The sequence below is a fragment of the Dicentrarchus labrax genome, unplaced genomic scaffold (assembly GCF_905237075.1).
Source record: "Dicentrarchus labrax unplaced genomic scaffold, dlabrax2021, whole genome shotgun sequence".
NCBI lineage: Eukaryota > Metazoa > Chordata > Actinopteri > Moronidae > Dicentrarchus > Dicentrarchus labrax.
Genome location: NW_026136716.1, coordinates 3,488,153 through 3,505,104, shown reverse-complemented (window position 1 = coordinate 3,505,104; position 16,952 = coordinate 3,488,153). Strand labels below are relative to the sequence as shown.

General features: G+C 39.5%; 1 long non-coding RNA gene across 2 annotated transcripts in view; it reads right to left on the bottom strand.

Annotated features, from left to right (window-relative positions):
• The window catches only part of LOC127378925 (uncharacterized), a 64,556-nt gene that overhangs the window by 3,197 nt on the left and 44,407 nt on the right, over window positions 1-16,952 (bottom strand). For both annotated transcript variants that reach the window (XR_007888218.1, XR_007888217.1), the window contains 3 exons: window positions 12,159-12,224; window positions 6,733-6,827; window positions 558-661 (listed from right to left, as the gene is read on the bottom strand). This is a non-coding gene — a long non-coding RNA (uncharacterized LOC127378925). The remainder of the gene's footprint in view (window positions 1-557; window positions 662-6,732; window positions 6,828-12,158; window positions 12,225-16,952) is intronic.

Here is a 16,952-nt window from a genome sequence, read left to right as displayed (position 1 = left end):
TTGAGTGAGGTCAATTTGGGCTAGTTATTTCAAAAAATGGAATTTATTAGTCATTACTACCAACCAACAGTAATTAGTTGCACTAACTATAACAAGTTATATTACTTTTCTGCTACTCCAGACAAATGTGGTAACTGTGTCCTTTCTCTCTAAAATTAGGACTTACAACAATTAAAATCATGTTTTGTTTGTTCAAATCAAAGTAATGGAATACTTTCAAGTCGCTGAATAGAAGCAGTTTTGTCTTCCAAGCTACACGATTAGAAAATGAATCCGAGGATGTGGTTGGGAGGTATATATTTTTTTAGAGGGGGCTTACTGTAATACTACTGAAATGTATTAGTTATTAGTTACACTACTAGTTACTGGGGAAAGTAATAAGTTCTGAGGTTCACATACTTTGAAGCAGCACTGTATAAAAACAATGGGTAACTTTTGACTATTATTAAATCCTTTTTTTCCCTACTATTATATATTATTGACTTTATATTCAAACTACACACTGCTGAATTACAGGATTTCAGTCATGAGCCCTGTACAGATCCAAACACTGTTACCTCTTCTCTTCAAGAATTGTAGCTGGAGGTACACACAGCGTACAGGACTCATATCCCAGCATGCCTTGTGACTGCTCTGCCCTCTTCCCACCGAACCAGCATATCTAAAAGACAAAGAAAAAGAGAGAATACAAACAGTCAAAATCACATCATAGCAGAGTGCAATCTCTTTTTATGAACTTAAACTTTGTCATTTTGTGTTGACGGGACACTAATCTAAAATAATGTTGGAGAAACGCAGATTTTTAATATTTATTGTAATGTTGCGAAGGTTTTTAGATGTCTACGTTTTATTTTGCCATGTTGATGCCCCACTTTTCTACGGCAGCCTCGAACGGACAAACCAAACACTGGCTGTATACTGCAAAACTTCTAATAATAGCCCAGGCGTTTATTTGCTTAAATCACTGAACTCCCACTGCCTTTATTTGGGACAGATGTTTAATTTCTTTAGCACAAAACTAAACTAAACTCTAACTGCTGCTTCTCTTGAGTTTTGTTCAGCAAATTTGACAACTAACACAATGATTATGATGCTGCAGAGGTTGTTTTCCTTCTCTCTCTCGTTTACCGTGTTACCGGTAATTCAGAATGAATTAACGTTACACTTTGTTGTTGATAGTTTTCGTAAAATATAGTGAACGATTGAATCTATAACTGATCTAATGATAATGTGCATTATGTACATATTAACAGAGGTTCAAACATTTATATTTGTGTAGGAGACTTAAATGACTTCAAACTCGCTCAAGCGGGCGACCCGGTAGGTTTTAAGAGGTTTTATACATCGAGATAATTTCTATAAAATCCAGACCAGGCCTCTATTGGAGACCTGCATTTATTTGTCAAAACGTGTAGCCACACCAGGTTTTTAAATGAGACCTGCGTCTATTAGGTACCCTGCTTTTATTGGAAGTTTTACAGTATATAAGGCCCGTGCTCATTCCCAGGTCATCAAATACAGACGCAAGCGGAGTTCAGTTGCAACGTCACTGTCCGACGCCACTAAATGCCACAAACTGGTTCTTTAAAACAAGGACAACAATACATGAAAGAGAACACAAAGCATGCTTCAGGTTGTTTGGAGTATTAAAACACTTGATAGTAATAATGAAATGCCCTCTTACTGTAGATATTAGTATAACATGTAACTGTGCTTTTAGCAGCCTGTCAGTGGCTGTCTTTAACTACACACTGCAACAGTAAATACGACTAACAAGAGTTAGACGTCACCGGGAAACTCTCGCCACTTAGTGACAGATTTGCATTTGTTCTGGTTTTGACAACATTTTCTCTACACTGCAAATTCAGAATAATAGCTCCCACAATCCTTTGCCCTTGTGACCCTCTTCCTCGGTTGAGCGTTTTGGGCGCGACACCCAGAGAGCTCGCAGCATGGGGTTTGCAAACGACATGATTTTTGGGGTAAAATCTGACGAAACCCCCCTTTTCCTCCCCCTCGTCCCTCCTCACCCGGCTGTACATTACACACATGAGTTAGCCGACAGTCCTCCCCTCACCAATTAACACCTACTTTATTATAACGTTGACTTCTCCCTAATGTTCTTGCATGTGTTTATGCACTATTACCTTGACGGATGCCTATTCCACGATTAGACATAATTGGCATATCAATATGCAAAACCTAAATGGATTAACCTTCTTTAAAACTAATGAGCACTTGGATGCCCAGCTGGGGAATGGACCAGAATTAGCATTTGTCATCTTTTTTGGGGTGATGTGAGAATAAATAATTGAAGAGAGGCTGGGTATTGTCTTTCCTTGGGCTACTTGAAGAGACTGTACTGTAAAAAAAAAAGAAAAGAAAGAAAAAGGGGGGGACTATGCAGATTTACTGTCTTAATGATGACCGTGGGCTCGCTGGTTCCACACATACAGTGTCTGAGGACAAAAATACAAACGAGCTGTGTCTCTGCTGAGCAAAATGGATAGTTTTGATTAAAAAGGAACACGTAGAAACGTAAATCTGCGTGGGTTTGACTGAGAGAACAAACAGTGGTACATTCGAGAGGATACTAAGATCAGAGTTGGCAAAAGGACTAAAACATCCTACTTTAAAAACTTAAAGCCTGGGGCCACCTTGATCACAACTAACACTTTGACTACAGCTGTAGATTTGCAGTGTCAGTGGAGGACATCTTAGAAGAAGGAACATCTCTTCTTGTAGGATATTTTTCTGGTTGAATTTTAAAAACATACAAAATATTTTAAATTTAGTGGCGTCTTTGATTTAGATTCCACCCTACATCTAGAAGTTTATTTTTTTCGCTGGTTCGATCCTCCCTTTTGTTTTTCATTTAAAGGCAGACGTCCTCAGCAGTGGACTGAAAGTCCGTCAGAGAAGAGCTCGCTTTCGATGTGAAAGCCCTTTGGAAAGCAAAGAAGAACAAAGTCCACCCAGCGGAAGTTTTACTGAAAGTTGTCACAAAGTTTTCCAAAATGTTACATGTTAATGGAAATTGATGTTACTTATTACTTTTATAATCCTACTTACTTATTGGCAATTATTCCTACTTATTCCTGATACATTGTCAGTTATGTGATGTTATTATTAAGTTCAGTTACTTTGTATCACTAGTGTTTACTGTGTGTTGGTTTTGGAGCGTCTCATAGGAGTCAGGAACGACCAGATCAGAACTAACTATTGTACCTGTCAGCTTCTTATCTTACTGAACTTGTATTTCACACTACTGAGGAGAAAATGTTGAAGACCAACCACGACAACTGTTTACTCTTTGTCGAGTTTGTTGTTGCTTGTCTAACGTTAATACCTCCACTGAGCTACACCTGGCGCTTGGAAGTTGTCTTTTCGTTGTTGTAGGTATTGTTGACATTATTGAGGAGAAATGCTGAAATTCTCAGAATACATGAGCTCAGATTTGAACCTCTCACCTCAGGTACCAACTACATCAGCTGCTTAAGTGGCTGAGCTATCACTGCTGATGTTTTTTGTACATTTTTTTAAAGTATTAACTGTGACGTCTATGAATGTGCAGCAGTGTTGAAGCTGATGCAATTGATGAAACACAAGAGCTCCATTTTAGCTCATATAAACCCCTAGGTAGTAAACATGAGTTATATCCAGAGTAGAAAACAAAATAAATGTAGTACCAAATAAATACATCAGCAGGAATAGCTCAGCGAGACGAATAGCTCAGTGAGTAAACAGCTGCTGTGGTTCATGTGGTTGATACCTGAAGTGGAAGGTTCAAGTCCAAGCTTACGTATTCTGAGATTTTTAAAGGGTTCTCCTCAGTAATGTGAACAATAAATACAACAGCACATTACAAGCCTCAGGTGTAGCTCAATGAGATAAGGTGACGCTACCTGATGATCTAACGTGAAAGGATCAACTCCAGGGTGTCTCTTAATGACCATTTTCGTTGTTCTCTCAGCTACCGATATTTCATTAACAGCTGCTGATACTTTATTAACAAGCTACTTTATTAGAATTTCAGTTGAGAGGTACATCCACTGTTTATACATAAAACACAAAATTATTATTTTAATAATTAGTTGATTTAATTATTAAATTAGGGGGGAGTTGAGGGGGGCCGTGACCAACCAGCAATTACTATATTAGACAATATATTATATTAGAGACTACTATACTATAGGTTGTGTCCTTTAATTCATTTCATTTAGTTTGAGGGGGGCGATGACCAACCAGATTACTATATTAGACAATACTATACTAGAAACTACTATATTGCATTAGACACTATTTTACTATAGGTCTTTATTCTTCTACATGCGCGCCCCTCTCTCTCATTAGCTATCAGTGACTGCCGCCTACTGCACACACTTGCAGTAGAATAAAAACAGTACACCTTTAAAAGTCTTTATTGTATAAAGACTCAAACTTGACACGTGACATCTACAAAAAAAAAAAAAAAAAAGACAGACGACGACCGTGACATCACAACTTCACAAAAGCATTGCATTATTATCACTAAACTTATTTGGACATTTATAATGACAATCTTTCCATGATTTACACTAGAATTGTTTTGTTTCTGACATCCCTCCCTCAGTAAACATCATCGGTCCGGTGCCGTCATGTGTTGAGCCGGACTCCCCAACCGAATGGCGCCCTGGGCAGTTGGTGGTGGCAGCAGTCGACAGGTAATAGGGATTGAGAGCTGCATGCATCAAAACTAATTACCTTAAATAGCCCCAGCCTCGGGCTTATTTTTCCAGTCCACGTCTCTCCAATTTGACAGCTGGCAAAGGTAGCTGTGGTGGCGAGGTGCTGCGTGGGATTTTTCATCCTGTTAATTAATTGTAGGGGAACTAAACCGTGAAAAGCTACAGACAGGGGAACTTTAGTGGCCCCTCTCTTGGCAGGTCTGCTATGACAGCCACCAAGGGGAAGTGCACATTAATAAAGCCAGGTGCAAAAAGAAAACTGTAAAAAATGCGGTACTGGATTAGTTTTGGGTGGTTTAACTTCATTTGGGGCAGAGCTGAACTTGAAGCTATCAAAGAATCATCAAATACAGTTTTCCTCCTTTAATAAACTGGATAAAAGCGGCTTGTTTTTAAGTCAGAAAATTTGTTTTGTTTGAAGAAAAGGCTTCATGAATAAGAGACGAAATCACAATAGAAGGAGAGAAAAGAAAAGGCAAAATATTAGCCCAAAAGAAAAAATTGATGATTTGGACTCAGATACTACAACCTTGTTAGCATCGCGAGCTTATTTCCATATTAACGACCCCTTCAGAACCTTCAAAGTAATGAATAATTGACAACAAATGAAATGTTTTGATTGTCGTCAGCGCCCGGCGTGTTTAATGTTTCATATGTTGCTTCTGAGCTAATTATGGAGATGGCACATTTGTCAGAAATATGTCCCCCTCGCAACCCCTGCCCCTGCCAGTGTGTTTCCAGACAGGAAAGGGAGGGGGTGATGCAGGGGTGCAGACAACTACAGGCCCTGTTGTAATTAGCTAGCAGGGAATGCTCAATGACCTGGGAGGGAGTCTAATGGTTGCCAGTGCTTACAGGCATTGTTTGGCCACAGAAACATCAGATACTACAACCTCTGAGGGAGGAGAGCAGATATTGTTATTGATGAAGACGCGTGGCTGGTGCGACAGTCAAAATACTCCGTTATAATACTGTAATACTGTCTTCCTCTACATTCTGTAAAGAGGAAGAGAGGTTAAAAACAAGTTTATCTCCGGCTTCAGGGCCATAATCATTAGCAGTGGTACACTATCTCAGTCATAATCAAACCTGACAGAGATATCAAGATCAATATGGATCTGGTCACGTAACACTAACAGTCTACAGTCATTGGAAAACGAAGCATTGGGTGGATTGGATAAAAGAACAGACTTCATGGCCTAGTTTTGAGTTTAGAGTTGCATATTGCAATATGCATAACTGAACACCACTCACGTCTGTATCTGACAACCTGGGAATGAGAACGGGCAGTGACGTGTGTAGGGGAAACCCAGGGCCCACACAGTCAGTCTGGTTTGTCCATTCTGGGCTACTGTAGAAACCCACAGGTTAACCGTGGCTAATTCTACGGCAACAAAAACACGATTATTATTACACACAAATGATGAAAACATACCTATGAATATATTATATTCCTAAATGTTACACGCTGGACCTCGAAAAGGGTCTCTGGGTCTCGACGGGTTTAAGAATTTTTATCAAAACATTTGAGCTGCATTTGAGAGATGAACTTTTCAGAAGCAGTTAGCCATTAACAAACTTTTTGGCCGACACCTTGTCTCTCTGATGCACCTTGACAAGACGACAGACAAACCGGAGCTGACAGAGGTCATCTGTGTCAGACAGAGAGACAGCTGGAGTGTGTGTGGTGTGTGTGTGTGTGTGTGTGTGTGTGTGTGTGTCCTATATTTGGTTGCAGCTTGTGTTTGTGTGTACTACAAGTGTTTGTTTGTGTATGTGTATGAATGTTAGTGTGAGTTCAAGTGTTTATCTATGCATGTGTATACACTTTCCTTGTGTGTGTGTGTGTGTGTGTGTGTGTGTGTGTGTGTGTGTGTGTGTGTGCAGTTGTCATGGTCCAGTCAGGTCGGAGTATCCTGAAGACACTGTCAGGCAGGATTGATTTTCTCTTTCCCGATCTGTGGAAGCATTCCTGTAACACAGCTGACCCCCCGAGTTGCGTTACCTTGTCATTTTGCGACACGGATCAAAGCGAAGACGAGCCGGAAATAGCCACATGGCGACCTTGAACTCTGGGAGGAGGGGGAAGTGACAGGAGCTCTGAAACACACACACACACACACACACACACACACACTCTACTCAGGTTGATGCACACAGAGGTTTATACAGAGGAGGATTTTAAAGGGAACCTATTATGCTTTTCCGTACTTCGTCATATATATGTTGGATGTTGAAGTTAAACAAAGCCAGTGTCCAATAATGAGGTAAATCTATGGAAAAGTAATTCCTGTTAGCAAAAAGCTCAGATTTCAGACTGCTCTGAATGTGATTATGATCCAGTTTAATCAAAGTAAATAAAGTTATAAAAGTTGTGTGTTTTGAACACTGAGCACTGGGTGCAGAACCTCAGCAGGCTTCCTCCAAGTTGGCCAATCGGACAATGAACTGAGGGCATGAATATAGAGCTGGGAATGAGCACAATAGGTCCCCTTTAAGCAACATATTATTCTGGTTGGACAAACAAACCAAAAACGAACCTTAGCTGCAAAAAACAGAAAAGCAGAAAAATACTTTGTAGGACATATCAAAAACTTTTGAGAACTAATAATTGGACAACATATTGTGAAAACTATCTCCCCAACACACTCAAACTGATTGACAGGTTATTAAATTCACATTTAACCTACAACCAAATCTACGACTAAATCAAAGTTACTGATTTTGTATGACGCTGTTGAAGGATGCTTCTCGCTATCAGACTGCTAGCAGTAGTTCCTCAAAGAACGCTGATCGGCCTAAACCACTGTGGTTGCTGGTGCTGATCAGAGGGATGAGTTTGAAGCCTTGTAATGTAAAGTTTACAGTATAAAGTATAGAGAATATTTGCAATTTCAATATCAAAATCCCTCTGAGACTGACTTAAAGACAAGAAAAAACTGTGAACAAATAAGTATTATTTTTTTTATTATTTCTTGTTTTGATGCCATGCACCTTCAGAAGAAACTAAACTCCTGTTCTAACTTCCACTCAGCAACCAGTAGAGGGCAGAACAGCACCAGGAAACACATGCATGTGTCTCAACCAGCAGCATCATCCACCAAAGAGTTTATCCTGAGTCACAAACACACGGCATCGCCGTGACCTTTAACCCTGAGCGGGTGGAGTTAACAGGAGCTGTGTCTGGTAAAATAGCAGTTTTACATATTTAACTGAGTTAATTGTGGTAAAGCTCCTCTCATCTGGCCCGTCAGGCTGAAGAAACTATTTGACCCCGGCTCTGAACTGCAGTGTGTTGAACTTTTTGAACTTCCTCAGGAAACCATGTAAAGGAGCCTTCACTGTGGGACCATGAAGCAGTTTCTACTGGTTTGTAGGGTTTCCTACAGACAAAAATACACACACACTGAAGGAAATCTGACTTTTAAGTCCAGATTTCAAAGTTTTCAGCTGCTAAATCAAAAAAATATTTAATATTATCCTCAAAAAGCTGACATTTTAAACATTAAAACCTGATTTTCCTAATCTTAAAAGCAAATGAAATGTGTAGGTTACACTGTGTTTCAGTCTACTACTTAGAGTCAAGCCTGAGTAAATGTGTATTTGTATAACACATTATGGGGAAAATTAACAGTTTATCTTTCAATAGCAACCAAATCTAATAATAGTTTTGTCCGAGGAGTTATATGAGCAGTAGTAGCAGTATATAGCAGTTATATTTTCAGGCGCATAAAGGAATGCTTTTCCCAGTTTATTGTGGATAAGACATACATAACATTTGGGTGTCCACATACTTTTGGCCACATTTTACAGTCACATTTTACAATCAAACTCCTTATTTTAGTCTCTCCAGATCAGGTGAACGACCTAATTTCACCCACAGTATGCTAGAAGTAGACTGTGTCATCTGGCCGACCATCCTCCTCCCACCACAAACACACACACACACACACACACACACACACACACACACACACACACACACACACACACACACAGTGAGTGAGAGAGAGAGTGCTGAGGCCCAGCTGGATGAGATAGCTGCTCGCTCTCTCTCTCTCTCTCTCAGAGCTATTTGGTTGGTTATGGATCCCTGAGGGACGCCGCTGCCTCCTGTGAGTAGAGGATCCATGCCAGGCCCTCGGTCGAACCACGTGTGTGTGTGTGTGTGTGTGTGTGTGTGTGTGTGTGTGTCAGAGAGAGAGAGAGAGAGGGAGACAGAGGGAGATACTCTGGCTGGCACTTTCTCAAACATGCGCCAAAAGACAACAGAACATGAGGATGTGTGTGTTTGTGTGTGCAGTTTCTGTTGAAAAACAAACAAACACACTGTATGGAAAGTTCAGATGTTTAATGTCGCACTTAAAGAGGTATTTGATGAACGAATCATGAAATTAATTAATCTGTTTTTAAAAGGCAAAAATGTGCAAATAATAAGTTATACATTATTCAACCTTTGGACAACATCTTCTTGGTTTTCCAGACTGGTTGTGTATATCTGTGATTGATCAGAAATATGCTGAAGGTTTTCTAATGGAAGCACACTCTAGTTCTGTCTCAGGGAGAAGTTGATGTTTTAAAGTTGGATAATAAATAAATAATAATAAATGTGCAGGTTTAATGTTGAAAGATTAACGTTTGCAAAGCCCATGACCAATTCTGGACTTCAGGATTTCTATATCTGAATAGTAAAAAGGCAAAAAATGACCAAAAGTCAGCGTTTCCCTTTTTGTAAATGTGTCATCTCAAATTTTACTATACACTTCTACTCCACTACAGCTGAAGGGGAAATTTTGTGCTTTTTATACTCAATTGAATTAAATGGACTTTATTCTATTTAATATTTATGTTAAGACTATATACATACACTATGTATATATTTACTTCACCATGTGTATTGAGCATCTTTGTACAAAACGTTCCATGGTTATGAATTACGTCCATTATTTACACACTTACACTTGACAGTCTGTAGCTCTTTTCCTAATAAAGCAAATATCTGTGTTTCTGGAGTTCAAAGGATTATTGAGACATTTGCAGCTTCAGTACATACGTCTGACATACTTTTTGTATTTTTTTGGGTTACTTTGAAATTTTTTTGTATTTTATTTATTGACTTACATCCTAAGTAAGCATCTTGTGTGAGGTAAAGACACTTCATATAGTTTCACTGAAAACCTTTACTCGGAATCACGTATGTTTGAAAGTTTGAGCATCAGCGAGTTGCTGCTCTCAAGAGAAATCCTATAAAAGGAAAAGTTCCTCTGTTTTACTTTTGTTGTACAATGCTTTAGTTTATGAAATGGGTTCAAACTCCTGCTGGGAAAACCAGGCGGTTTTTCCTACTTCCTAAAAAGTCAACACAATTTGGAGTTAAATGTTTTTTTTTTTGTCTTCCTGAAACAGATCTTGTGTATTCCGGCATTTTGACCTCCTCTCTTCCCTTTACATATTTCTTCACTTTCCCACAGAACAAACCTGACAGAGACGGATGCAAATGCTGTTGTTCATCCCCGTTTAATTGTGTGTCGATCCTGCAGCTTTGGCGTTTTGCATATGTAATAAAACTACTTTTCTTTTCACCCTGAGCTCTAAATTTCCAGCTCTTAGTTTCAGTTTCTGCCTCGCCTTTTCTGGCTCCAACAACTTTGTTCCATTTCTCATTCTCTGGCATAATTACAGCTTTATAGCATTCTCCACTGCTCGGGCATGTTGTAGATATTTCTCAACCCCCCCCACCCTTCTTTTTTTTGTCTTTTTTGGTTGGGCTCTCATTAATAATTCACAGAGAGAGAATGGGAAATTTTAGTGCAATTTGCAGCTGCTGAATCCCAGTTATTGTTTTGCAGGGTGTTGCACAGAAAGAGAAAACCTCGGACGAAGGCTTTGTAGCCCTGAATGTAATTTGGCTGTGTCTCTCTGACAGGCCACACATCATTAGGGGGGGTGAATGAGATGTGTGGGGGGGTATCGGCTCCGTCCAGCCAGTCAAACGCACTGTCCTCATCTGTCGCTCCAAACCCCCGACGCTCTGTGTTTCCTTAATGCTTTTAGATGCTGTTTGTTCATATTTATGCCTCATAACTATCTATGTTTTATTCCGTTTGTTTGCATTCGAGCAAGCAGTCGCTGAATTATTCAGAGCGGGCCGAGCGGCTTCGCAAAGATGACAAAGACGACAGGAAACTTTTGGCCGCTTTTCTTTCAGAATGAAAGACTAGACGCTTCTTCAAAGAGCAACAATGGCGGTGGCGACCAAGTTCTTTTTAGGGCATCCCAGCGGCCTACGTCAAAAACATACTGCAACGGTTCGATTCCTGCTGGAGGCCTTTGTTTCACTCTTAGCCCTGTCTGTCTCTATATCAGCAAAAGTGCTCCAAATCCAAAAATGTCAGATTCAAAACTCATAATGATACTCTTAACAACAGGAGCAGGCAGATTGAAATTAAAACCCTACGTGGACCTCAACCCTCCATTAATCCAGAGTCTGACACAATCCCTGAATACCGGAAATATAACATATGGTAAGTCGAAACGGGTAAGGTTATAAAACTGAACAGATCTGTAGCATAGATTGGCCAATAATCAATTAGGTAATTTTTTCATGCAACAGTCATGTCAAACATTTGATGGTTTTAATTGTCTTACATTTTAATAAACTGACTCACTTTGATTGGATTTAGAAAAAGCAAGATGTGTGATGATATTACTTTGGGCTGCAGGGAACTGTGATGGACTGTTTTCACTCTTTTACAAACAAATTGAATAATTAATCGATGAATTGAGAAAAAAAATCATCTGCAAATGAATCGATAATAAAAAATAATTAGTTGCAGCCTTAGAGGAAAGGTCCTGAACTGAACAGATTTTTTCATTAAATGTCCAAAAACTCATTTAAACTTGATTTTTTTTAAACAATTAGCAAGAAAATTGTGTAAAGTTGAACTTTTAAAATGGCTTCAACAGTAAGTCACAGAAAAATACGACCACACTGCAGAAATTACCAATCGCTTCACTTATGTGCAAACACAGCGTGCACTCAAACTTTCTTCTTTTTTATTAATTTATTAAAATCATGAGAAAAGCTGCCAATGCCATATCCTTGATACATAAGGAATGAGAAGAGACTGTTCCTTTGTTTGGCTTAAATTACCCAGCTTTAACCGGATGGCTTACATTTTAACCAACCTCAACAAGAATCACACATTTCTGTGATGAGCTGATTTTAAAAATGAGCAGTTTCTCGTGAGACTTCAGAATATTCTCTGAGGACAGAGAAAAATCAATATGTGTAAAAACAAATACTAATCTAAATACCTAAAACATAAATTTTATCCAGATAAGATGTTTTACAGTGCAGAAGCTATTGTAAGTTTTTAGATATAAAGCACACTGCAGTTAATAACCTAAATGTATTATTTTATAACTCACCTTGACTGGAGTCTTGTTTGCGTGCTGTTCTTTATGTCAATGTGCCAGATTATCCTCTTTTAACACCTGTGAAGAGAACAAAACTTAACATCAGACACTTCCACATACTCACATTCTAGCTGTAAAATAATACGTATCCACAATTTTCTGTTTGAACTGTGCAGTTTATATGATTCTAACTTTTCTGCATCCGTTTTCTTCCTTGATGGATATAAAACACTCAGATCCCAGTGCAGAATTCTTTAATAATTCTTATATACACACACACACACACACACACACACACACACACACACACACACACACACACACACACACATATATATTCTTTTTTTTTTTAAATAAATCCTCCCATATACCAGACATATTTTGTCTTTTACACAAAACTTAAACTTATTGAATTTCTTTGTTTGAAAACGGATATGATTTGCATGTGTGTGAAGGCACCGACCACCAAGAGAAGAGTCCAGGGGCATCAGTGCTAAAAAAAAAAAAAAAAAAAAAAAGGATAAGAAATCAAAACTCTCTTTTTTCCTTTTTTCTCTCAGATTTTGCCCGGCCTGACCTATTTTGAGCAGAGTATCTCATAACCGGAGAGTTTAGGACTGTTTAATGCTAGGTGACACAGCAGTGTCCTGCAGTCTTTTCTTTCTTAATCCCTGGCATCTTCGGTAAAAGATCTCTCAGAAGAAACAGCGCTTGTTTCTGGCATCCAGCCGCCGGAGGGAAGAGGAGATTGTCAGGGCGCATTTCTTCTCTGCTCGCCAGCCATTCCTCAGGAGGGATGTGTGTGTGTTTGTGTGTGTAGATAACAACCCCACCCCCCCCTTTTGTGAGTTAGGTAAACTGAGGGGGAGTAGAAAGAGAGGTGGCAGCTTTCCCCCATGGAAAACAATTCCACCTTAAGCTCTTTTTTGGAAATTACAGGAATGTTTCTCTTGTATTGCTCTTGTCACCTTGCCTCCAACATGGCCGCAAACAAGCTGAAGTGAAACTCACTGATGCGTTTGCTCCGGAGCAGTGGAGGAAGGAGTAAGAGGAGGAGGAGGAGGAGGAGGAGGAGGAAGGTGCCTGGCGGGCTGGTGTTTCGTGTCATCCTTTGATAGCAGCTTTTGTTTGGCCGGAGGTGGTTTGTGCAGAGGGATGCTGAACGCGAGGCTGACTGTGTGTCCAGTAATCTCGCTGACCTCCCTGCCCAGCCGCCGAGGAGGGAACAGAGTCTGAGGCCGAGTCTCTGCTGGTCACTTAGTGGGGCTGAGACGGACCGTGATCCACGATTTACCCTCAAATCTCTGTGTTTGGCGACAATAGTCGTCTTAAAATAAACTAAAATCACCAGCGTCCAGTTGTACACAGGGTTATATGAGCTATTGTCCTGATGTACTCAAGCTGTCCTCAAAAAACATATAGAAGATCTTTGGTGCTCAGATTGAATCTAAAATTACTTTTAATTCAATTTTCATGATATATATATATATATATATATATATATATATATAGCGGGATGCTGTATTTGTATCAGGAATTCAAATGCAACATTAAAATGTAGTTTATGGAAACATAATCATAATTCATTCACGTGTTTTTAGATCCTGTTTTACTGCACTGCATGTAAATTGCTTAAGTTTACTGTTTGAAGCTGCCTGCTTAACAGTTTTAAACGTACAATATGTAACATTTCCGCATTAAAATGTCCAAAAACAAGTGTACATTTTGTTGTCCTCCAGCAATGTTCAAATCCGGTAATGCTGTGTTTACTACTTGCCTCTGTTGGTATAACTTCCAGATAAACACGGGATACGTCGGATACGTAAGTGAGTGAGGAAGGAAGTCTGCGAATGCAACGTGATCAAAACTTTAATTTACCTTCTGTGTCCGTCTGAACTATTTCTGTCACATCAGACACATTTTTATCTGTAATGGTGTTTGTTTAACAATGAAGACAACAACTCCCATGATCCCATGCTACTTCACAATGTACTGTTTTGATGTGAGAGAGCCCCTAGCAGCAAAAATTACTGTACATTTCAGTAAAAGTTAAATAAATATTGAATTTGTTGGAGATGCTCTCATTACTCTGCTGTTGTGACAAATATAGAACATACACATTTCTGGGCTACTCAACTAATGTTTTACATAAATGAGTTGCAGATTCAACCTGAGCTGATTATTTTTCAAATTAGAAAAATCATAAAAACTAATTTCAAGAACAGCTTATTAGTGACAAACTTCACCTAACTAACACATTCAGGTTCTCGAAGAAGCTACAGTGAGACTTTTGAGAAGTTTTGCAGTGGGAAAAAAAACCCCAACTAGCTGCATCTTAAACACATATTACTGACACTGTTTACATCCTTTAAAACTCCTGAATAATTTGGGAAGAATGGAAAAACACTGTCAAACTGGGCTTCTTAATAAACTTATTTCCAGATTAAACAGAAAATGTGTTAAAACCTTTAAACCTCAACAAGTTTGCCAAAGACAAGACGAGACAATACACATCGTTCAGACGTTTTGAGCCTTTAAATTTCCAGTTTAACACTGTCTGTCTGGAACACCAATCAATAAACAAAACCATTTATGCTAGTGTAATCAATAAAGCTAATTAGCTAATAGATGAGAGCAGCCCATCCAGGTACTTTGCCCTTGGGTCATGCCCCTGCCCCCTTTTTGGTGAAAGCAGCCCCACTAGGTTTGAATGGCGGTAAATGCAAATTCCGAGGTCTTTGCTAATTTAATAGTATAAAATAAGAATACAGTATTGCTTTTTAGCTATTAGGAGTCCAAATCCTATGGCCCACAATTATATTATGTCTTGCGGATCAATGACGATGAATTTAAGAAACAGGGGTTGATGAGTGCCCTTTGAGTCTGCCTCCATCATAGTGGACAGACCTGACATACACAACTACCTTATTCAGTCTCCAGGTAATGTATTTGTCACTTTTTCTGTCGTCAAGATACTTTATTTTATCTGTCCAATGTGACATTAATGTAAACTAATTAGATTGTTGCAGCGAAGCAGAAACCGCTGTCTCTATTTCAATAGCCATTTGTGCTTATTACGCAACCTTTGACTACGAGCAGACACAAGTAGAAAACAGGTCAGTTTAAGCCCCACTGCCTACGTTACTTTATGCTGTTTACAAGCAAATTCCATTCCAAAAGCACGTGTTTTATGGTAGGGACACATTCTTTCAAAGTAAACACTGGATCTTGGTAGCCCTGACTAAGCCGGCTCCCACTTAACACATAAACGGGCAAAGAGCACGGGTGGAGCGTTACTGAAAACAGCATCTGTGACGACACCCACCTCAAAGTAATTCAATTATTACATCATTTTTAAAAAAAACCTATTATTTAATGCACTAGATTACCTTTAAATGTATCACATACACTTTCAGGTTAATCATATTTTTGACCCACTTTCTCAATTTTATTGCATTTTCTAAACTGTACTGAAACAGTTTTTACAGTGTATATTCCAGCTTGCTTCATGATACGAAGGCCACAGTTGAATGTAAAGGAAGCCAAATAAAACACACGGTGGTTTGGTACACTTAGGTGAAGTGGAAAACACACACAAGAGCAGAAGGGAAACTCGGCTTTCTGCAACAGCAGATAAGGACGGGGTCGACCCCCCACAAGTCCCATCTACAAGGAAACCAGGCGTCCAGGAAACCAGACTTTTCCCCAATCAAAAGTTCCATTAACCTGGAGCACCGGGAGCTAATTGAGAGCGAGAGAGGGTGAGATATATCACCGTGTCACTTCAGCCACTTGGTTCGCCAACGTGCCGGCGTCAGCAGACGTCATGCGGTGACACGCCTGACATATTTGTAATTATCTGGGATAATAAGAAACGAAATACAAACAGCCGGGCTGAGGGTGATAGTTTTGGCTGGAAGTGGACTCCTCCAGGAAAAGACAATGAGCAGGAAGATTTTTTCCAACCTTTGATAATGCAGATCATGTTTTAAGCATTAGGAGACGCATAAGTAGGGGGGGGGGATCCACAAATCTGCATTACTGTTTTGAAGATTTATGAATCTTAACTTCACACGTGCTCGTCGGTGGTGGGAGATCACAAGTTCATTATGTTTTGCACCGTTTTCTGATGGTTGTGTCTCTCTTATCTCCTTGAGAGGGTGAAAGATATTCTAATCTGTCGCCCCAATAGCCTTAAGCCCTGGTACGGCGAGTGGGCCAACTTTTGTTCCACATAATCCCTCCACCCCAGTAAGGGGAGGTCATGTTTGTCAAAATGTGGAGAAGTGAACATGGAATTTTTTTCCCCTATCTCCTCCTCCTTCTTCCCTGGCTTAATTTAGAATTAAAAATGCATGCGATTTTGAACTTTAGATCTCTGGAGAGAGCCGTAAACAAGTATGAAATTAAGTGTCTTTTGAAATGCTGCGGCAGGGACGTGAATCGAATTGAGACGCTCGCATTATTCGGCCTTTGGCGGGCTTCAGAGGGGCGAGCGGGTGACCAGAGTGGCCTCTTGAGTCAAATCACTCCAAGTTGGTCCATACTGAATAAAACAAAGAGGACTGCAGGAACACCTCTGTGACAACTGCAGAGATTAACACAGACCGAAAGGAGTGAATGTTGAATGTGATTAAATCTGAAACGGAAAAAAAACTGTGGAAATATGAATAACTCTGGCCCTCATCTTAGTTTAGTGTTTTTATTCGCTTTTACATCATCTACTGCCCTTAGAGCTATTCAAATGTATACACAAAATATACACAAAATATGGGAGTGTGTACCTGTAGTACACACTCCCACAAA